This window comes from Hemiscyllium ocellatum, chromosome 36 (genome assembly GCF_020745735.1).
Source record: "Hemiscyllium ocellatum isolate sHemOce1 chromosome 36, sHemOce1.pat.X.cur, whole genome shotgun sequence".
NCBI classification, from domain to species: Eukaryota; Metazoa; Chordata; class Chondrichthyes; order Orectolobiformes; family Hemiscylliidae; genus Hemiscyllium; species Hemiscyllium ocellatum.
The window spans coordinates 28,402,478-28,427,591 of NC_083436.1; the positions used below are offsets into that span (position 1 = coordinate 28,402,478).

General features: G+C 39.6%; 1 protein-coding gene across 1 annotated transcript in view; it reads right to left on the minus strand.

The window, feature by feature from the left end:
* Nucleotides 1-25,114, minus strand: part of LOC132833359 (serine/threonine-protein kinase 32B-like) — a 196,396-nt gene that overhangs the window by 51,932 nt on the left and 119,350 nt on the right. The window lies entirely within an intron of this gene.

Genomic DNA, 25,114 nt, shown 5'->3' on the forward strand with positions numbered 1-25,114 from the left:
GCAGAAAATATATGGGAACATCACCTGCAAATTCTCCTTTAAGCAATTCACCATCCCGACCTGGAAATATTTTGCTTTTCCTTCATTTTGAACTTCCTGCCTCATAGCTTTGTGAGTACATCGAGATCAAATGGACCACAGTGATTCGAGATGGCAGCTCAACTTCACATTTTCAAGGGCAATTAAGGACAGTAACACATTCGGGAGGGTAAGAAAGGTTACAAAAACATATTGAAAGGATGGGTGAATAGACAAAGATGGAATACAGTGTGGAAAAATGTGAAATGTGATACCTGGAATAGATGGGTTGTCTTATGAGGCTAGGTTGGACAGACTAGGTTTGAAGATATGATTTGGAGATGCCGGTGTTGGACTGGGGTGTACAGAGTTAAAAATCACGCAGCATCAGGTTATAGTCCAAGAGATTTAATTGGAAGCACACTAGCTTTCGGAGCACTGCTCCTTCATCAGGTGGTTGTGATACGTGGTACTTGAAGATACGTGGTGTTGAGGTAACTGATCTGGAATTCAGAGGAACAAGAGGGAACTAGATTGAAACATATAAAATCCTGTGGGGTTTTGAAAGAATTGATGTGGAGAGAATATTTCCTCATGGGAGAATCGAGAACTAGAGGTCACTTTAAAAATCAAGGGGGTCTCCTATCTAAAACAGAGACAATGTGATGATCAGTAGAGTGCAATTTGGCACTGCAGTTTAAATCCTGCTGACTAACTTTCTGAACTGTTATCTGTATTCCGGTTGCTTATGACTCCTCTCAATAATACTGTTATTATTTTCATTTTCACCATTAGTTCCATCTGTTCATGTAAAGCCAGACCAAAAGTTAAAAATCTGTCACAAAATCATGAGGAGTACAGACAGGTTTAATGGTAGGTGTCTTTTCCCTGGAAGGGGGGATTTCAAGACCAGGGGCACATTTTTAAGGTGAGAGGAGAGAGATTTAAAAAAGACATGACGGCATTTTTTTTTTACACACAGTGTGGTTCGTATGTGGAATGAGCAATTGATGGATGTGGGGACAGTTGTAATGTTTAAAAGGCACTTAGGTCAGTACATGAGTAGGAAAGGTTTGGAGGGATATGGGCAAGGAACAGGTGGGTCGGTTTAGTTTGGGATTATGTTCGGCATGGACTGGTTGGACTGAAGGGTCTGTTTCCATGCTGTATAACTCTACGGAGTTATGTTACGTTTGGAGTCGGAACTGAAAGTGTGTTGCAAAGTAATAATTTACAATACCCAAGATTAGCTGCAAACTATATAATTACAAACTTCTGCGGTTGAAGACTATGCAGTGTCAGCCTGGCAGTTATCAATTATTTTGTCAAGAAGAACATAAATGTGTTGCATTTATCTGCAGCATTAATGAACAATTTATGCTTTCACTGACAGGGGGCAATCTACCTTATACGATTCTAAGTGTTTTATGACTGAAGATGAATTAACAGGGTTTGGCTGGTTGCTTAAACAGATGCCAGCAGGTTTCTATTACAATGTTGGCATGATTAGAAAAGAAGTGTGAAGATTTGATAGTTTACAAACAACAAGTAAAACAAATTGAATACTGTAGCCTTCTGAAATTTACTTACATTTTCAATTAGAGTTAGAACTTCTCAGTCTTACCCAGCTAGTAGCTTAAATGGGGTGCAAATTCATTCTAATTAGATTCTGGTTTCAAACGTGATTGCCTTAAGATTTTATTCATCAATCAATTGCCTGATAATGATATGAAGTGTCCGATATGAAATGCTTTATGATTATGTGGCTCTTTGCCAGTAATGATGGATGCCTTACAAAATATACCAGAAAGTAAGGGCTGTCATTAGGATTTATGCATGTTTCACATGTTTCACTATGGGGATCGATGAACAGTAATTAATGCTCAGCTAACAGTCTTTCAAATGGTGCGCCTGCAAAAGCTCAGTGGTACAAGTGCAATGTAATTGAGTCAAAATTGATTTCGGAAAGATTTTATGAGTTCTCCAAAGAAAGGAGGTCTCCATTGTCCTAATTGCCCAGTTGGCAAAGAGCTTGTGTTTCGTGAAAGTGACAAAAAAGCACATAGATTTGATCCTTAGCCAGTACTGAGTTTGTTCATCTTAGTGATGACTGCAGTGGAGGTTTGATAATTGGTCTCAGTGTCTCTAAGCTAAGGAGTACAACAAACAACCAGGATTTCTCTCTGCCTCCACTGATGCTTAACGGAAAATCCATGTGCACGTGTACATGGGCTGGAATGGCATTAGGCAATAATGCTCATTTGAAGAGCTAATGAAGGTATGATGGGCCAAATGGTCTCCTGCGCCATTACTCATCCGCGATTCCTCTTCAAAGTGGAAACTCCGTGAATCTATCCCAATCCCAACTCATTTTCTCAGGTTGACAGGTTGTGTCTTTTGATTTCTTTGGCACATTCCCAGTTGAATGTGTGCCAACATACCAATTCCTTGCAATTGCTGTAGCAGGAGTGAGACTGTTACATCAGAACAGGCAAGAGGGCATCTGTTTGGCAGAAGAGCCTGAAGACCAGCAAGTTCACATTGGTGAAAATGAATAAGCTCAAAATTAGCTGCTTTATTTCACACTTCTGCTAGTAAATCTAACTGATACAAAATAAAGCGTTAATTATTGATAAATTAATTATGATTGTATTGTTATAAAGTTAATTATGAAATCTCAACATTACAAGAAAGGGTATTTACTATTAATTTGTGACTTCCTCCCCATGTGGAAGCTGCATTGTTTGGTTACAAAATGTGCAAACCTTATCAGAAATAGACAACATAACTCACCCTACATTATGGTCACTAGCTAATATCTCTGATATTTTGAGTGTTACATGTTTGGTTAGTCTAGCTACCAGAAATTGTTCAGTTTTTAAAAGTAAGTGGTTCATTGCTGATAAAGACACTATATCTAGCTTTACAGAATTATGAATAAACTTTAATGAAGTCATGATGTCTGTCTCTCATGTGATTTCTTACCCCATCACAGGGTAATATGTCTGCATGTTGTCTTCGACATTTACTTTCTCAAATCTGTATAATACATCTCCCCTAAAGTTGTTCTCTTTTTTAATACAATCAGTCTCACTGTCCTCCTAACTGTCTGGCATCACAGATTCCATCTGTCAGGAGGCTTCACAACTCTCCCTCATTGTATTCTTGTCTCTGACTCAGGAGATCAGTAGTGTAGTAGCTTGAAGGTTTACTCAAAAACGCAATACATTATTTCCCAAAGCGATGTTACAAGTTACTTATATTTTCGAATAGTTGATACGGCAATCGAATGATAAATTTCAATCATTTTTGCCATCTGAAAGTCAGAGACAGAATAGAAACAAGGCCTTTTGCAGAAAATGATACTGAGTTCGAATTACCATAGCGAATGTAACAATAAGGCAAGAGGCAAAGAAAATTGCAAATCAGATCATTATTTGTAGGTTGTAAAATGTTCCAAATTTAAATTTTAGAATTATGAGAAATCTGAGTTAAGGAATTGCAATTATATAGATGAGAACATCCTCTGGAAATCAGCATTTTGCAGAAAATTTGATCAGAGCAAAACTCATTTGAAATATCATTTTGATACATTCGCATAGAGCAAAGCAGCAAGGAATACATTACTGCCAGATTGTCAAGAGGGCAAACCGACCGTGGAGACATTGCCAAATGCACAAGCCACTATTCAGTGCATGCTCAGTCAATCAAAATTGATTAGTTTTGCATTCACTGATGATGTGAAGTTATTCAATTTCTTCTCTTTTTCACACGTAATGAATATATTTACATGCAAAGGCAAACACTGCTGAAGTTCATTGATTAGCTTTATAATCAACAATTAAGAATTCTATTTCTTCCCTTTATGCAACCTTGCTCAGGGGTTTTATAATCAAGAGTCTCAAACTTCATGAAAGTTTCCAATACCTATTTGGACTACATCAATATTTCCAAATTTCCTGCCTGAACCAGAGTGGAGGCCTGATTGTCATCCAATTCCACAGCCAAAAACCAGAGGACTAGACAATTAAAACCAATGGCTACTTGTTCGACTATACTCCTTTCAGACATTCTGTAGTTTTAATTACCAGGCATTAAAATTGTCAGCCTAATTAAGAGGAAAGTCACCATAGTCCCAATGGGCTGCTCTCTCATAAGAGAAAGAGAGAGAGAGAGAGTGAGATGACTGAATTAGAATTCCTGGTGGACTGGTGGAGAGATTAACCTTAGGGTCACTATGCCTCAGCTGAGGGGTAAGACTGAGAAAGTGGGAGCTCATGGTAACTTCAGCCAGTACAGGAATTGAGCCCATCTTTGTTGGCATCACTCTATACCACAAACCACCCAACCAAGCTACCCAACCCTCTCCTGAAGCAGGTGGGTGGCTGGATGGATTTATGAAGATTATGTTATTGTCAACTACTATCATAGCAACATTTTAACCTGAGTTAGAGCAGGGAAGCTGTAGGTCAGCCTTCGGCAGGTAGGTTGAAGGAGCTAAGTTGAAAACTGAAAGGAGAGGAAATGCTCTCAGCCAATGATTCATTAAGTATTATTTGGACTGTAGATCTAATTGCAGATCAGCTACCTATTTGCCACAATATAACATCACATCAATGATCGTGCCCTTTGCTGCTAGTTCTCACCCATTAGTTAGTAAAAATCAGAAAGTCAGTATCACTTCTCCAAGCTTGCTGTTTCATATTTGAGCTATCTACATTAAAAAAAAATTATCACTGCCATGCTGTCATTATTTTAAAATTAATTGGGATATGTGAAGTGTAAGATATTGTGAAGTCCATCCTAACTTGTTCAATGAAACTGTGTTATAATGACCCCTGTCATCCTCTTGACAACCAGTGTTGTAAATGTCTAGCCTTATTTTAGTACTCATAATTACTGTTCAGGCCATTCCTGATGATGCTATTATCTATAGGAGAAGGTGATCAGCTTTTTCAGCTGGGTTGATCTGTTCTGTTACAGTTCTACCCTGAAGATGTAGAGAACGGCTAGATTTTAAACACTGAATGCCGTAAGACCACTAACAGCACATCTAGCATTGACATTTTGTTGGAAGCCATCTGTGCATTGAGGGAGAGGAAGTCCTTTGAATTTATTTTGTAATAGTTGTGAGGGACTACAGTAATATATGGTGGGTGACAATGATTGGACTCTGAGCTTTGGGAACCCAATAAACCCCATAAATAAAAAAAAGACTAGATAGCTCTATTATCCTGATACTTTGTTGAAATGCTAAAAGTAAGAATTCACCAGCTGTCCTATGAACCTGTCAGGCACTTGATGGATCTATAGCTATTCTGCAATCTTGCAGATATTAGAGAGCTGCCTAATATTATCATCATGCCATTGGATCACAAAGGAGACCCATAACTGAAACTGGGTATTTGGCCCAACCAGTCCATGCTAGTCGGTATGCTCCAATCAAAACTGCTCACAACTTTTGTCTTCTGTATTAACTGTTCTACTATCAAAAGCCCTCTCTCAAATGCTTGTCTAATCTCCCCTTAAGTATATTGATTCTATTTGCTTCAACCATTGCGGTAGCAAGTTCCCCATTCTTACCATTCTTTAGGAATTGAGGCTTCCTCTGGAATTCTCTGTTGGATTTCTTGAGCACAATTATATATTTACACAAAAGGAAACATTTAGCTAAGAGAGCCATTCATAATGTTGAAGATTTTGCACTCCTCAGCCTTCGTTTTCAAAGCAGGTGAGACCCAGGCTGTCGATCCTTTCCCATGTATCTGTTCGGTTACAGTTCTATTCTGAAGACGTAGAGAATGGCTAGATTTTAAACAGTGAATGCCGTAAGGCCACTAGCAGCACATGAGTGCATTCAGAGACATAGAGGGAACCATGTGTGATTGTGATCATGCCTGCAAGTCCTCATACAGTGAATGTCAGATCTGTCTTGTTAGACCATAAGAAATAGGAACAGGACTAGGCTGCTTGGCTCCTCAAACCCCACCATTCAATAAGACCATGGCTGCTCTGATATTCCTCACATCCACTTTCCTGTTTTTCATGTAACCCCTTGACTCATCTAAGAATTTATCTACTGCAGCCTTAAATATACAAAAGGCATCCGTCTCCATAACTCTCTGTGGCAAGGATTCCAAAGACCCACAATCCTCAAAGAGAAGAAATTCTCTTCATCTCAGTCGTAAATCGGCTCCCCTTTATTCTGAGACTATGCCCCTCTGGTCCTAGTCTCTTCCATGAGGGGAAGCATTGTCTCAGCATTTACCCTGTCAAGCCCCTTCAGAATCTATATGTTTCAATGGGATCACCTCTCATTCTCCTAAATTCCAATTAGTGGTGTCCCAACCTGTTTAACGGTTGCACATTAGACCCCTCCAGACTGAGGATCATCCCAATGAACATTCAGTGAACTGCCTCTAATGAAGTAATACCTTTCTCGAAATAAGGAGACCAAAACAGCACACATTACTCCAGCTGTGGTCTCATCAGCACCTTGTACAGTTGTAGCAAAACTTTCCTACTCTTAAACTGTAACCCCCTTAAAATAAGGTCCAAATTCCGTTAGCTGTCCTGATTACCTGCTGCACTTGTTAGCTGTGTTTTGTGCATAAGTACCTCAAAATCCCTTTGTGTTGCAGCTTTCTGCAGTTTTTCTTCATTTAAATAATAATCTGTTCTCCCTTACAAAATGGACATCTTCCCACTCCATTAAGCTCCATTTGCCAGTTTTTTGCCCACTTATTTAACCTACCAATATCTCTCAGTAATCTGTTTGCATCTCTATGACAACCTACCTGCCCATTTATTTTTGTGCCACAGTACATTCACTTCCTTCTTCCAAGTCATTACTATATATCGGAAACAATGTATACATTCATATATAGTAAACAACATCCATATATTGCGGTCCCAGCACTGATATCTATGGAACCCCACTGGTCATGATTCACCAACCTGAAAATGATCTCCTTTTCCCCACTTGCTTTTTTCTGTCCATTAGGCAATTCTCTATCTATGCCAATAAACTACTTCCAGCAACATGGGTTCTTATCTTACAACTTAGCATTTTGTGAGGTATCTTGTCAAACTCTTTCTGGAAGTCCAAATACAGCACATCAATTGGTTACCGTCTACAGTATTCACATTGGTTGAAACATTCTCAAAAAATTGCAATGAATTAGTCAGACACAATTTCCCTTTCATGAAGCCATGCTGACTTTGCTTGATTAGATGATGATTTTCCAAATATTCTGTTACTTCCTTAATAATTGCTTTTCCAACAATAAATGTTATGCTAATTGACCTATAGTGACCCACTTTTTGCCATGCTCACTTTTTGAATAGGGGTGTCACATTAGTAGTTTTCTAATCTCTGGTACTTCTCCAGGGTTTTTGTAAAATTATAACCAATGCATCCAATATTTCTGCAGCTATTTCTTTCAGGGTCTAGGATGCAAGGTATCAGGACCAGGGAAATTGTCTATCTTAAACTGCATTAGTTTTTCTAATACTTCTTCTCTAGTGATGATAGTTTCTCCCCTGTATTCTTTGGTATCAATGGAATGTTCTTCCACAGTGAAGAATGTTGCAAAATATCTGTTTAACTCCTCTGCCATTTCCTTGTTCCCCATTACTGTCTCCCACATTCATTTTTGAAGGGATTTATGTTCACTCTGACCTCTCTCCTCCTTTTTATATATTTAAAGAAGCTCCCATATCAGTTTTTATATTCCTTGCTAGTTTGCCCTCATTGTTTTTTTTTCTCTGTTAATATTTTAGTCCTCCTTTCTTTTTAATGTAATATTCTCCTTAACTTCCTTGGTTAGCCATAGTTGGTTTATCCCTCTCAGATTCTTTGCTCCTTACTGAGGCCCACTTTTGCTGAGAGCCATAAATTATCTCTTAAGTATTTGCTGCTGTTTGCTCACTGTCATTTCTGCTAATCTATCCACCGAGTAGCTAAATGTTTCCTCTTTTCATTGTAATTCCTTTTATTTAAATTAAGCACTGATTTCTCTCACCCAGTTTTCTTACTCTCGAAATGAACAGTACATTCTGTCATGATATAGTTATTAGTTCCAAAGGGATCTTTTACTCGGAGTTTATTTATCAAATCTGCCTCAGTGCCCATTACCAACCCAAGATAGACTACTCCCTGGTTCCCTCCATGACACATTGCTCTAGGAAGCTACGCCTAATACACGGCAAGAATATTATTGCAAAAAATAAGGTGGAAGCATTTGCAGCAACATTCAACCAGAATTGGCAAGGGGATGATCCATCTCAGCCTCCTCCAGTGATCCCCAGCATTACAGATAACAGTCTTCACCCAATTCTATTCACTCCATGTGATATCAAGAAATAGTTGGTGACACTGGATACTGCAAAGGCTATGGACCCTGACAAAATTCCAGCAATAGTACTGAAGACTTGTGCTCCAGAATTTGCCACTCCCCTTGACAAGCTGTTCCAGCACAGGTACAACACTGGCATTTACCCGACAATGTGGAAGATTGGCCAGGTATGTCCTGCAGATAAAATGCAGGACAAATCATTCTCTATCATCTGTAAAGTGATAGGACTGTCCATCAACAGTGTTGTCAAGCAGCACCTGCTCAGTGACACCCAGTTTGGGTTCCACCAGGGCCACTTAGTTCCTGACATTTTGATTCAAACATGTCCAAAAGGGCTAACTCCAGAGGTGAGGTGAGAGTGACAGTTCTTGAAATCAAGCCTGCTTCCAACTGAGTGTGGCATCATGAGTCCTGACAAGACTTGAATCAAAGGGTATCGCAGGACTCTCTGGTGGTTAGAGTCATACCTGGCACATAGGAAGAGGGTCATGGTTTTTGCAGGTCAGTCATCTAAGCTCCAGGACATTTCTGCAGGAGTTCCTCAGTGTAGTGTCCTAGGCCCAACTATCTTAAGCTGCTTCATCAATGATCTTCCCTCCATCATAAGGTCAGACATGGGGATGTTTGTTGATGATTGCACAATGCTCAGCACCATTCGTAACTCCTCAGATACTGAAGCAGTTCATGATCAATTTCAATAAGATCTAGATGATGTCCAGGCTTGAGCTGATAAGTGGCAAGTAATATTCATACCAGACAATTATCAGACTTTGACCATTACCAATGAGAGACAATCTAACCACCGCCTCTTGACATTCAACGATGTTACCATCACTGAATCCCCCAGTATCAACATCCTTGGGGTTACCCTTGACCAGAAACTCAACTGGACTGACCACATAAACACAGTGCCAAAAAAGGAGGTCAGAGGTTAGGAATACTGCAGCAGGTAACTCACTTCCTGACACCCTAAAGCCTGTACAACACCTACAATGCACAAGTCAGGAATATGATGGAATATCCTCCACTTGCCTGGAAGAGTGCAATTCCAACAACACTCAAGAAGCTTGACACAGTCCAAGACAAAGCAACAAGCTTGACTGGGACTACACTCACAAACATCCGCTCCCTCCACACCAACGCACAGTAGCAGCAGTGTGTACTATCTACAAGATGCTCTGCAGAAATTCATCAAAGATCCTCAGACAGAACCTTCCAAACTCACAACCACTTCCAACTAGAAGGACTAGGGCAGCAAATTCATGGGAATACCACCACCCTCAAGTTCCCTTCCAAGCTACTCCCCATTCTGACTTGAAATTATATCACCGTTCCTTCATTGTCCCTGGGTCAACATCCTGGAATTCCCTCCCAAATGACATTGTGAGTCAACCTCCAGCAGTGGATTGCTGCAGGTCAAGAAGGCACCTCATCACCACCTTCTCAAGGGAAACTAAAGATGGGCAATAAATGCTGGCCAACCAGAGACATTCCCATCCCATAGATGAAATTTTACCCAATCAACATGAAGATTAAAGTCACCCATAATTATTGTTCTATTCTTTCTACATGCTCCTATTGCTTTTTGATTTATAATCTTTCCTCGTGAGTGCCTACTGTTTGAGATTCTGTACACTAATCCTATTAATGTCTTCTTTCCAGTGCCATTTTTTTTAACCTCCACTCACGCAGACTCTAAATCATCCAAGCCTAGATCATCTCTCACAACTGTCCTCATTTCACCTCTTACAAACAGTGCTATCCACCACCATTCTTATCCCTCCTGTCTTTCCAAAAGATCAAATATCCCTGAATGCGAAGTTGCCAGTTTTGATTGCCTTGTAACCACATTTCCATCATGGCTATGAGTTTCTAATCATTTGACTCAATTTGCATCCTCAGCTCGTCTACATTCTTCTGAATGTTTTATGTATATAGATACAAAGCCTTAAGGTTTTGTTTTGTTATCATATTTCTATACACTTTTATGATTCCTTGATACAATATGACATGCACACAATCTGTCCATAAATTCTGTCAACATAGCCATGACATGACTAAGATCAATTATTTTGCCTTCTAGAATATCGCCTGACTCAACCCCCTCCCTAACATTTTCTGCTAGGTTTTACTGTTTGAATACAATGCTAGCTAATGTCCACATTTGAACTTGAGGTCATCCCAAAACACTAGATGACATTTATCTATCTTCCCTGTATTTGCAGACCCACACTGGCACCCAGTTAACCAATATCTCAATTTTAAAATTCTAATCCTTCCTTTCAAATCCCACCATAGCACTCCCTATCTCAGTCATGTCCTCTAGCTCTATAATCAATGGTAACATCTGGATTCCTTTAATTCCAACCTATTCAGCATTCCCCAACTTTCAATTGCTCCATCAGTGTTTATCATGCCTTCATCTGCCATACTTCTAACCTTTGTCATTGTCTCTTTAACTTTCTATGTCTCTCTATTGGATCAGATGATGTAATAGCAAGAGTAGGCCATTTGACCATTCAATAAGAGCATGGCTGATGTGCTCTGAACTCCATTATTCTGTATGTCCACCTCTCTATACAGTGTCACAACCCTCAACTCTCTTGTCTATTAAACATCTAACTCACTCAGCCTTGAAAAAAATCAATGACCCAATCTCCACTGCTTTCTGGGGAAGAGAATTCTAATATTACAAACTGTCAGAAAAAAAAAATCCTTCAATATTTGTTCTAAAAGTGATACTTCTTATTGTTAAGCTGTATCTCCATTTTCCCCTCAAGGGGAAAGGTCGTTATGGTATCCACTCTTTCAAGTCCTATCAGGATTTAATTTATTGCAACACAATTCTATGTAATTCCTTCAGACTCTTCCTTTAAGACAGTCATTCAAAGCGAGCTATTGATTTTAGTCATTTTCCCAATATCTTCTTACATGACACTGTGTCATATTCAGTTTTATAATAAAACCGTGTAGTGCCATGGGATGTTTTGTTGTCTTAAAAACAAAATATAAATACAAGTCAGCATTGTTGCAAAGCAAAAAAAATCCTTCAAAAACAAAAGGAAGCATTCACTTTGAAAATGGATATTTGAAATGCCAATCTCAAAAGATCTACATATATACAATGTTTGATGATACGCAGCAGTAGCCATGGTAACAGGCGCTGATCTTCATTGCTTGAATATGATAGCTTTAACATTCTAATGGAGTCATTTACAAAGGATGACCTCAAGAGATGTTCTGGACAGCTTGTCTGGAATATCAATTTTCTTTCACATTTTCAGAAGAATTTGTATGCAACTGATTTGTCATTGCATCTGACTGACTCAAAAATTTGTAAAAATCATTTTTAGATTGTGAGTGTTGCTGGCTAGATCAGCATTTATTGCCTAACCATTAAGATAGTAATGCTGAACGTCATTGTTAACACACTAATGTGATGTAAGGCATTCTAGTATTTCCACCGAACAATGATGAAGTGACAATCTCTAACTAGGGGGGCGGGGGGGGGGGGGGAGGGAATGGTGGCTTTGTGATATTAAAAGTGGAGTGATAATTTACAGGTCCACACAGATATTGTGCGCACATGGGTCCCAGTCCCAGTTTGGTAGCTGGTGGTCTTTAAATTCAATTACTAAAATCTGGAATTGAAAGCTGGCAACCATCAGCGATTGTCACAAAATCCCATCTGGTTCACTCATGTTCTTTTGGGAAGGAAATCCTTACATGGTCTAGTTCATGTGGAATCAGAATCACAAGAATGTGGTTGACTCATAACTGCCCTCCAAACTGGCCTTTGCAAACCACTCAGTTCAATGGAAATTAGAGATGGGCAACAAATGTCATGTCAGTGATGCCCACGTTGCATTAAAAAAAAGGGAAGGAAAAGGCAAGACATTTTGTGAAATCTGGAGGTGAAAATATTCCGATGCACTTTCTGCTCTTGCCCTTTTAAATGGTGGAAGTCAAGTGTTTGGGAAGTGCTAAGAAGACCTTGGTGTATTGGTGCAATTGAACCCTATAGCCGTGGCGGAGGCATTTATAATGCTGCCAATTTGATGGAGTGGAAATTGCCTAAAATAATTGACCTCACCAACACTGCACTAGTAATGGAGGCTTTAACCTAAAGTTAAATTAAACCTTTGGCCTCATGTTGATACTTGCAGCATGATGCTGGTGATCATAGCAACTCCAGTCACTGTGGCACCAATCTGGACCACTTGCTTCACTCATAATGATCCACAGTAGTTCTGTGAAGCTGGGAAGAACACTTGTGTTCTTCTAGATCCACATGAAGGGAAAAATATGGAAAAAGGCCAACTATGTTTGCTGATATATCCAGTATTCCTGATTAACTTGAACCAGATTACTAATCCAGCAGGATGAATTTTGGCATGTGTTTATCAGCAAGTGATACACCCAGATATCACAAGTACGTTGCATTGAGGGGTGGGTGGCAAACATTAAAGTCACCTTGACCTCAAGATGATTCCCAACTGCAGGTGCAGATGAGGTGGGCTATAATAAGTCTTATAATGAATCATTATCTGCACGAAAATAGCAAAGGCCATTTTCTACTCAAATCGAGTCTGGACAGAGGCAGTTCCAGTTACGTCTCAAGAAAGCCAACTGCACTTTATATAGTGCATCTGACAACTTTACCCATGCCCATGTGAAAGCACTCTGGCCTGGGTATTTTGATGACAGAGAGCCTCTCCATCTCTGCAAATATGGCAGAGGAGATTGAAATCCTCTATCCACTGAACACTGCACATTTTGTGCTCTTTCATTTTTTGCAGACAACGCCCATAAAAATCAGCAGCTGCATCTGTCCGTGTGATTTTAGTGACCCAGGTGCCTGGAATGTGTTTAATGTTGATCTGTTGGCAAGGTTGTGCCACAGTGATAGTGTTTCTACCTCTTGGCCTGATAGCTGGGTTGAAGTCCCACCTGCTCCAGAGGTGTGTCATAGTATCCCTGAACAGGTTGAATTTTAAAATTTTTTAAAATATTAGACCTGGCAGATGTTGTTTGTGAGTTTTAAAGACTCTGAACAGGTTAAGACTTGCCTGAGTGTAAAAATCACCACCCACTGTGTTGATGTCATGAGGATTGTTGAGAGTATATAGAAAGATGTTGGAGAAGGCAGAACTCAGGCTAATTCCTCACTGTGGTCTTTGAATTTTGTGTTGAGCCTTTTCTTTATAACCTGCATTAAACTGCATCTTGTTTATTACATATAAATTTTTTTAGCTAGACTAGACCCTTGCATATACTAGATTACGTAAGCCCCCTCAGAAGACCCAGACTTCTGCTTACATAACAGCAGAGAACCTTTTTGGAGAGGTATAGCCCTCCTTTGGGCATGTCCCTTAGGCACCCTTGGGCAGAGGTCAAGTATGTTTAGGAAAAGATAAGGTGCCCCATAGCATTGTAGAAATAGACATGAATGTGTGGAGAAATTGCACAAACTCAAACTGTCAAACTCTCTGAACTATCCAAATTATCAAAACGAATAGTCAAAGACAACTGTCAAAAGGAACTCTGAGATTGTCAAGGCATTTAAAACCCCAGCCATTTAATTTTTTTAAATAAAAGGGTCAAGAGACATAGATTAGCATATATGAGGGTTTCTGGGATTGTTGAAGGGCATAGGCTGACATTGAGATTACGAGGAGTCATGGGGTTGTATGGAGGGAATGTAGGAACATGGGGGAAACAAGGAGATGGTATAGCAGGGTCATGGGAGTGTATGCAGAGCTGAGGGTGGTGAGATGTGAAGGATGGAGGATGTTTTATGCTTTTTTAAAAAAGTTTACTGCAATTCTGGAGCATCAGGGTACACCTTTTGCCCTCTCTGCCTCCACACCCAAAATCCTTCACACTTGTTCCAGGGTCATCCAGCCCAGCTCCCAGACAATTCCACCTCCCCAAACAAAACTCCCAGCTTCTGGACTATTTTCTTGCAGGTTAGATTTACAGAGCTGAGAAATGTCCCACTTGATCAGGAATAAAAATCTGAGTCACGATAACTACTCTTCAGATGACATTACATCAGACATTGTTAAGTGCAGTTTCTCTTCACTGTTGAATTGTTTGTGTTGCCCCACTCCTTCTATTGTACAACAAAATGCTGTAGCTGCTACAAATCTCAAATCTAGAAGAAACTGCAGGAAATACTCAGCAGGCCGGACATTTGGTGAGAGGAAAAATGTTACATTTTCAGGTCTCTGGGCCTTCATCAGAGCTGGAAAAAATTTGAAAAGTATGAGGTACAGAGGCAGTGGTATGGGATAGGGACTCAAGGGAAGGTGACACGAGAAAGAATGAAAGGGAAAGCTTATGACTGAATGGAAGGTAGGAGTGATTTAATGGTAAGACAGATTATGGTGCAAGGCAAAGGAATGGAACAAGGAAAGAAGCGAAGGATTTATCTGGTGGAGATAAGTAGCAATTACAGGTTCAAATATGGTTATTATCAAAAATAGTTGATCCCATTGCTGAGTCTAGCTGACTGTCATAAAATAATATTTTATTAATTTAGGCGAAAGATTTCTGAGGTTTCAGAATTCTAAAACCTCAGTTGTCTTTGACAGATAGGAAGGGTTAACAACTGAAGCATAAAAGACGAAGTTGATTTGAAAGCATTGTTTGAAACAGATGCAGCAGCAGAAAGATAAACAGAACATGCAAGTGAATTGTACGATAGTCCAAATCAAAGGAATCCTCAAGACAGAGAGGCAAACAAAGTGCAAAACATGATGATATAAAAGATAAAGAATATTGTGAAGTTGATATGTAACAAGGAAAACTCCAGGTATAGATGAAGTAAAACATCTGAAAGCACTTGAAAAAAATAGGATCAGAAGTGTAAACAAGAATTTGTGATCAGATATACACCAAAGGAGATACTCCAAATATCTTAAGATATTAATTATTTATTATCTAACAACACACAAGCAAAGGAGTGTAATTGTTTTAGAAATACAAACTTAATAAGTTCATATATGACATAGAAGCAGAATTAGATCCTTCAGTCCTTAGAGTTTTCTCTGCCATTCAATGAGGTCATCGTTGATCTGATAATCCTCAACTCCACGTTCCTGCCATTTCACTATAACCTTGACTCCCTTACTGATTGCAAGTCCTTCTATCTCAATCTTGATTATACTTGATGATTTCATCATGGTAACCTTCTGCAGTAAAGAACTGCACAGAATCACAACCTTCTGAGAGAAGAAATTCCTCTTCATCTGTGTCCCAGCAATATAAATACCAATCTTCAGCCAATTTGATTCACTTCATGCAATATCAAGGAATAGTTGGAGACACTGGATACTGCAGAGGCTATGGGGCCTGACATTATTCTGGCAGTAGTACTGAAGACCTGTGCTCCAGAACTTGCTGCTCCAATGGCCAAGCTCGTCCAGTACAGTTACAACACTGGCATTTACCCGGCAATGTGGAAACTTGCCTAAGTATGTCTTGTGCATAAAAAAGAGAAATCTAACCAGCTAATTACCACCCCATCAGTCTACTCTTGATCATCAGTAAAGTGATGGAAGTTGTCATCAACAGTGCTATCAAGCAGCACCTGCTCAGCAATAACCTACTCAGTGACACCCAGTTTGGGTTCCACCAGGGCTACTCAGCTCCTGAGCTCATTACAGCCTTAGTTCATACCTGGACTAAAGAGCTGAATTCCAGAGGCGAAGTGGGAATGGCAGCCCTTTACGTCAAGGCTGCATTTGACTGAGTGTGACATCAAGGAGCCCGAGCAAAACTGGAATAAATCGGTATTGGGGGCAAACTCTTTACCGGTTAGAGTCATACCTGGCACAAAGGAAGATGGTCATGGTTGTTGGAGGTCAGTCATCTCAGCTCCAGGACTTCTCTGCAGGAGTTCCTCATGGTAGTGTCCCAGGCTCAACCTGTAAGAGCCTTTCCTCCATCATGAAATCAAAAGTGGGGATGTTCACTGATGATAGCACAATGTTCAGCAACATTCACGACTCTTCAGATACAGAAGCTGTCCATGTTCAAATGCAAAAAGATTTGGGCGATATCCAGGCTTGGACTGACAGGTGGCAAGCAACATTCACGCCACATAAATGCCAGGTTGTGACTATTACCAACAAGAGACAATCTAACCACTACCCCTTAACATTCAATAGTGTTACAATCAATGAATTCCCCACCACAACTGGGGGTTGCCATTGATCAGACACTCAACTAGAGTCATCATATAAACACAATGGCTACAAAAGCAGATCAAAGGCTGGGAATACTGTGGCGAGTCACTCATCTCCTGACTCCCTAAAGACTGTCCACCATCTATAAGGCACAAGTCAGAAGTGTGATGGACTGTTCCTTATTTGCCTGGATGAGTGCAGCCCCAACATCACTCAAGAAACTTGACACCATCCAGGATGAAGCAGCCCGCTTGATTGATACCATATCACAGGTATCCAATCCCTCCATCACCAATACACAGCATGTATTATCTACAAAATGCACTGTAGAAAAACACTGAAGATCCTCAGACAGCACCTTCCAAACTCATGACCACTTCCATCCAGAAGGACAAGGGCAGCAGATATATGGAAACACCACCACCTTCAAGTTCTCTTCCAAACCACTCACCACTCTTATTTGGAAATATATTGCTGTTCCTTCACTGTCACTGGGTCAAAATCCTGGAATTCCCTCCCTAATGGCATCATGGATCAACTCTCAGCAGGTGGACTGCAGTGGTTCTAGATGTCAGCTCACCATCACCAATGCTCAGGTGGCCAACTAGAGAGGGGCAATAATTGCTAGCTAGCCTGTGACATCTGTATCCCACCAATGAAGAAAAGAAAAATTCTTAGATTATGCACTCTGCTCCTAGATTCTCCCACAAGGGGAAACAGCCCTTCTTTTTAAAAAAAACATCTATCCTAAGAATCTTGTATGTTTCAATAAGATCTTCTTTCATTCTTCTAAATTCCAATCAGTATGGGCCCTGACCTACTGAACCTCTTATCTAAGACAATCCCTTCATAAATGGTAGCTGTCTGGACTGCCTCCACAGCCAGTATAACTTTCGTTTGATAAAGGGCCCTAAACTGTTCATAGTATTCCAGCTATGGTCTAGCTACTGCCTTGCATGGTTTTAGCAAAATCTTCCTACCTTTACACTCCACTGCATTTAAAATAAAGTCCGCTTCTAATTTGTCTTCTCTTTTGAACTTGGATTGGTAGCATTTTGTGATTATATGCGCAAAGACTCCCATTTCCCACGGTTCTATAGCTTTCTGCAGTCTTTCTCCATTTAAGTAGTATTCAGCTCCTTCATTCTTCCATAATCTCATATTTTCCCACATTATATTCCATCTGCCAAGTTTTTGCCCACTCGCTTAATTTATCTATATCCCTCTCAGACTCTGTGTAATCCTCATCACTTGCCCTCCATCTATTTTGTGTCATCTGCAAACTTGACTATAGTACATTCACTTTCTGAATGCTGTCAGATCTGCTGAGTTTCTCTTGTTTCAATTATAGAAGGAAGAGGAATCTGAATTGTGGATCAGAGCTCTGTTTGGTAATTTTGATTGGCCTGAAAATACAAGGATCTCCAACCAGAAATGGTTTGAACTTTCATGAAAAGATGTAGAAGCCATAGTACAGTCCATGTCATTTTCCAGCCATGATACCACTGAGTGAGTATTATTTTACTATCCAGGACATGTGCAGGGTAGCTCAGGGATCTGCTTCATACAAGAACTGGATGAAAAGAGCACTACAAAAAATAATAATAACAATAAAGTAAGTTCTACAACGTCTGTTTTCATTTTCCCTACTGGCCGTTAAGCACTTACGAGGTGTCATAGTAATTTCTCTGCTGTTTTAATTTTGCTCCCACGTTTTACTTTTATTTACTTTGTAGACACACTGCAGTGAAGTAGAGGTAGTGTTTGAAAAAATAAACATCTCACATAACAGCATAACCTTCACTTTGACAGCTAAACGAGTGGTCAAAGGTCAAGTTGTTGTTTCATCTGTCGTTCAACGTCCCTTCCTACTTGACTACTACCTTTTTATCCTCTACTCCTTTCATCTTTAGCAAAGAATGCCAATGGCTTGCTATTAGCCTTTGGAGTATTTCCAAAGGATTTCAGATTTTGTCCTTTTGGTAATGATTTTTGCCATGTGCAGTCTTATTACGAGTAAGGACATTGATAACCTGGCTTCGCTGGAACTTGGCTCAGTGACTGAAACCTCCCCGTGTGATGATGCTTTCCACTGACAGATCTGTCATTGCACTTGCGTTGTTTTCCTCAGCCAAATGTTCTTTGTATAGCTTTAATTTCATTTAAACCCTCCTGCTCAAAGTATAATGCCATGGATACTCTGCATGATCCTACATTTCACTATCGATCTAAGTTTTGGACACATCTACAGGGCCAGGTGCATCCTGACTTAGAATAATGAGATTGTATCAATAGCTTCAATATTAAATTGAGAGACTATAGCAAAGCATGGACTGAATGAGGAGAAATACTAGACTATTCAATGCTAAAAAGTATAGATACAAATCAAAAAGATAGAGACATTGAAAGACAACTGATGGTCAATGGGGGAATTAAAAAGCTTCCCAATCACTGTGGCCTTGGTGTTAATATTATGGGATTGGATTGTAAAAACTCAAGAAACCAAGAACTACGTAGATGGAATCAAAATGTATGTTATACTTTACTGACCCAGTCTTTTCTCCAACATACCATAGTGAACATAGTGAAAAGGAAGGCTGTGTAATTTTTTAATACATTCATATTGTATCTTGTAATGTGCTACATTAGGGACTTGTTACAATGTTTTAAGCAGATGGTATTAAAAGGAGTTTATTGATTCGGTAGCTGGAAGATAAAGAGCAAATATAGTGGAACAATCAAAAAAAAAATTGCTGGAAAATCTTAGCAGATCTGGCAGCATCTTGGAGAGACAGCAGAGTCAAGGTTTCAGGCCGAATGTCTCCTCTTCAGAACTGAACACTGGAACAAAGCCCAATTTCCATGAGAATAACTAAGTCCAGAAGAAGTTGCTATTGGAATCTTTCAGTTCTCATGAGGATTGCGGAGGCTGAAAACTGGCCAAACATAGATTGTCACAAATGAGAAATGGGCTGGTCACAGATTGTTGTTAATGGAGAAATGGGCTAGTCATGATTGTTGCTAATGCTGAAATGGACCAGGCAAAAAGCAGAGATGTCTTTTAGCATGGAGCCGGGTGAACTTGGTCAGCTATCTGAAAGAGCTCAGGCAAAGGTAGATCAACCATCCAATCCTGCCTGTTTCTCAGCAGATATTCACGACTGAGAGTACTAAACTGTTTGATGATTTTATTAATAGAAATCAAACAACCCTGTGTTCAGGGTCACTGATATCCAGAGGAAACCTCCGAATTACAGGAAATGCTAAAAGGAAGCTTTCCATAGAGACTTGAAATGTCCGATCACAATTGAATTATTGCAACATGGGCTATCACTTAAAAGAAAGTGATTTATGAGAAAAGAAAAGTAAAGGATGCGAAGTAAAACCAAGAAAACAAATGAGATAGATGCAAAAGCCTTCGCCTGTTGTATCATTTTTGACTGATAACCAGTTTTATTGAATTTAGTAACTGCTTTGAAACATACAATTTATTTTCAACAGTTGCATCAATTCAATATTTTAAAGTGTTTGCCTAAAATTAATTGTAGTTAACTTTCTTTCCTAAGGGCCAACACATTTGAGCAGTGAAAGAATATAAAGTTAAAATGCACTGCAATTCATTTCCCAAAATAGTCAAAGATCAATTTGAAGTTTTTTTTAATTTACGGCTACTCCGCGATCTTGTACTTGCAACATTTGATACTACAATGTTCTTGAAACCTCTGAGATACATGTTTGCAGCATGTTCTTCTATTAAAATAATGGGCAGGTGAATTTGAAATTGAGTATCAGAAACAATTCTGGATCCATTAGTGCTGCAGGGGAAGCAGCAGCAGAGAATGATAATTTTAAAACTTAAATTTCTTCTCGCACAAAGACATTAGCATAAATGTTATTCCTAGCTGGGAAGAGGGTCCAGATTCACATCTGGTCATGATGTGGACCTTTTCTTTCGTTTTTAAAACAAAATAATTCTTGGGTAGTGAGTGCCACTGGCAAGACGCACATTTATTGCCCATTTCTGATGGTGAGCCCTGACAACTGAATAGTTAATTAACTTTTCTTATTGTTGTAGTGGAATTTGAGCTCAGGTTTCATGAGCATTAGTCTAGGTTTCTGGATTACTAGTCCCTAACATCACCACTGTGCCAGCTTCCCAACTCTTAACCATACCACATTGGCAAAAGGTGTTGATAGATCTGGGTTGGCTGCAAGTTTTTTCATTCAAATTCCAACAGAAGCACCCACACTCTCTGCTAATACTAATGCTTTGGTCCAGAATTTAAAAAGGTTTGGAGTTTTTCTTTCAGGTCTTGTGTCCTTTTTTAAATGCCTTGCCATCTCTTTAGGTGCTATAAGGCCAGTCTTGCTGTCATATCATCTAGATTTTATAAACTTGAACATTGGAATGAACATTCTCTGAGATTCCATACTTGCCAATCAGCAAACCGACGTATTGATGTCCGGTTTCGGAGGTCAATACCACGCACAGTCCTCAGAGATCCACACACCACAGATAGAAATAAGAGGGCATAATGGAGGATGAAATATGTCAGTTCACTGCACTTCAGCACAGGCAAGTCCTTGCAATTTAAGAACCAACTATATTTGGGCAATTTGATAAGCATCTTTCGCTGAGGTTTCACTAATTGTCTTCCAACAGTAGCAGTCTCAGTGTTAACCTTAGGTACAACCCATAGAGTGCAGAACCCGGGAAATGGAGCTCATCAAACAACTTGACCTGTCCTTCCAGATTTTCTTTGAAAATGGGCATTCCAGAAGGAGATGGAGGCAGGGGTGCGGGGGGAAGGTCCAATGCCATCATCTTGACGGCTGAATACTGTGCACAGCTGCAACATGATAATGTGAGTGAAAGAGTTTATCAGCTTGGACCTTGTCAACTTTCCTTTGTGGCTGCTTCTTTCCTCCAACACAGCCAGCTTAATGCAACTAGGACTGATGCTTCATTTTTATCAATGTCGATGTGTTGTTCTATCAATTTCTTCGACTGTGATCTGTACTAGAGCATGACACACAATTACAATTACAGTCAATACCACTTTCACAGTCAGCATCGTTATAGCAAATTAGACTGGAAGACAAACATGATAAAATTTGTATGCTGGCCCTCATGTATGTTTACAAACCTCAGCAAAATACTCAGCTGTACATTAACCTGGGAACATGGGAAGGATCAGTGAAAGTTCATCAATGGTAACTCAGAAAATAACTACCCATTAGCACACACTTAGCATGTGGATTGGCTTCAGGGCACAGAACAGTTTGACTTCATTTCCATTTTAGATCACTGCCATTGAATTCCCAATCATTTTATTTTAATGGTGAATGTCTAATATTCTTAACTGTATGATTGCCTTTAAAAAATCAAGCCTGGCCCCTGTGACTGTTTGCCATTATCCAGATATTTAACTTTTTTCACAGTTTTATACTACATTGCAGTTTTTAAATTGATCTGCACTAATGATGTTTGCTAAGATAGTAAATGGGATGTAATTCAATGTTAAATACTTTGCAAGTTTCTAGTTGAGGGAACATATAATTACACCAGCTTGCAAGAAACAGGATATGTCTCTGGCAAAGAATTTCAACATTTACCAACAGATGAGATATCAGAAATGAATTATCTAACTGTGGAGATCCTCATGAATTATGGGTTATCTTTATCCTTTCTGTGATCTAATCTACCTTCAGCCTCTTTTCATTTGCCACTGTCTTAAATACTACCTATCATTTAATTAGGAAATAAAGCAACTATATTTCATTCAGAAAACTTGCAAGTTTGGTAGTCGAGTAATTTATTTCAAAGTGAAATGGAACTGAAACATTTTGATTTCAAAGCGTGTGAATAAAATAATCAATTTGTAATTAAAGCAGTTCAGCTAAATGATACCTTTTGTGACTCTCACAACTCTATATTAAACTGATAGTGCAGTGCGGAGGGATAATTCCCTGAGTCTGGATGAGGACGCTCAGTAACACCGTGGACGTTGGTCTGCCTAACCTACTTATTTAACTACCCTTATGGTTCCAAAGAGGCCCTGGAGTGCAGGTTCATAGTCCCTTGAAAGTAAGGTTGCAGGTAGACAGGGTAGTAAAGAAGGTGTTTGGTATCCTTGCCCTTATTGCTCAGTACAGTGAGTATAGGAGTTGGGAAGTCATGTTGCGGCTGTCCAGGGCATTGGTTAGGCCACAATTGGAATACTGCATGCATTTCTGTTCTCTCCCCCATAGGATAGATGTTGTAAAACTGGAAAGGTTCAGAAAAGATTTACAAGGATGTTGCCAGAGCTGGAGGCTTTGAGCTATAGGGAAAGGCTGAATAGGCTGGGGTTATTTTCCCTGGAGCGTCGGAGGCTGAGGGGGTGACCTTATAGGTTTATAAAATCATGAGGGGCATGGATAGGGTGAATACTCAAGATTCTTTCCCCAGGGTTGGGGAGTCCAAAACTAGAGGGCGTGGGTGTAAGGTGAAGAGGGGAAAGATTGAAAAGGGACGTAAGGGGTAACTTTCTTATTCAGTGGGTCATACATGTATGGAATGAACTGTCAGAGGAATTGGTGGAGGCTGGTACAGTTACAAAACTTAAAAGGCATCTGAATGACTATATGAATAGGAAGGGTTTAGAGAGATATGGGCCAAGTGCCGGCAAATGAGATAAGACTAATTTAAGACATCTGGTGGGCATGGACGAGTTGGACTGAAGGGTTTGTTTCCATGCTGTACATCTCTATGACTCTATGTTATAATAAATTTCTGAAGTTACCAGGCTGGTCAATAAACCCTATTAATAACACAAGCAACAGCTCATTCTTTAGAAATATGTTTATGATTTTGCAGTACTTATGCCTGGCAGATACCTTTTGCAAATATTAAAAATACCTTGGAACAATTATATCCTTGATTCTATACATGGTACACATATCCCACCACAAAATCAGAAATCAGTTACAAAATAGATTTCACTCATTACAATTCCCTCCTTAAATTTCGGTTTCAACATTTTTTTCTACCTAATTCTTCCAAATTTTTTTTGTCTTTCTTTTCAGCTCTGAACTTCTTCACTCTTTCTCTTTCTTCCCCATCCATGCCGTTATTACTACTGGGCTTGACTATTTCAATGTTAAATGATTGATAAGTCCCCTTGACTTGACAGGATCCATCCTAGAATTTAAATGAAGTAGCTACAGAGATGGTAGTTGCTTAGATTCTGGAGAAGTGTCTATGTCAAAGAATGTTACAGCAAAGCATTAAGAAATACATAATATAAGTAGGCAGAGTCAGCATTGCTCTATGAGGGGAACGCAGGCCTGACAAATTCATTATAATTCTTTGATGTGGTGACAAATAGAATTGATGCAAGGTAAGCCGTGGATGAAATATATTTGGATTTCCATATAGCATTTGATAAGTATCAGATATTAGGCCACTTATTAAGAGCTCAAGATAGTCCATTAGCATGGATAGAGGATTGGCTAACAAATAGAAGGCAGAGAGTTGGGATAAGGGCAGCAGTTTTAGGTTGGCAAACTACAAGTAATGGGGAATGTCTCCAGGATCAGTGCTCGAACCACATTTATTTACAATCAATATTGATGACTTGGCAGTTGGAATATAATGTGGGAAAATGTGAGGCTGTGCACTTTGTTTGGAGGAATAGAGGATCGGAATATTATTGAAATAGAGAAAGGCTGCAGAAAGGTGCAGCACAGAAGGATTTAAAATTCCCCATGCCTAAAACCCAAGAAGTAAGTATTGAAGTTCAGCAGGTAATAGGAAAGGCAAAAGGAATGTTGGTCTTTACTTGAAAGAGAATGCAGTATAAAATCAGGGAGGTTGTGCTAAAACTACGCAAGACAGTACTTAAATACACCTGGAATACTGTTGACAGTATTGATCCTCTGATCTACTGGCACTAGGGGCAGACAAGAGAAAATTCATTTGATTGATTGTGCGAATAGAAGGATTACCATCTGACGAGACATTGAGCATTTTGTGCCTTCACTCAGTGAAGTTTAGCAAAATGAGAGGCGATCTTGTTAAAGACTGTATATGTTATCTCATTTGGCTGGACCTACAGTGTCAGTCTAATTCCTGCACCAGCTGAGGTAACCATGAAGGACTCTTCTTCTCAACATCCTGCCTTGCCTGAGATGTGGTGACCCTCAGGTTATCCAGCACCAGTCATCTCTCTCTTTCTAATGAGAGAGCAGCCCTATGATTTCATAGGACTATAGCAAGTGTACATTTGCCTATTGGACACAAAATATTAACTTTGCTTCTCTGTCCACAAATGCTACCAGAACTACTGGGTTTCTCCATCACTTTGTTATTTTTTCATATTTTCAGGTTTCCTGGCTATTAAATCTCTCTCCCACTTTTCCTCCTTCTCTGTTTCTGCCCCACTGGTTATTTGGCTCAGTTTGGAATCAGGATATCTTTTGTATTGTAATTTTCGAAGGCATGAACAGGCTAGGGCTGCTCCCCCTGGAGCTTTGGAGGCTAAGGGATGACCTTATCGAGGTTTA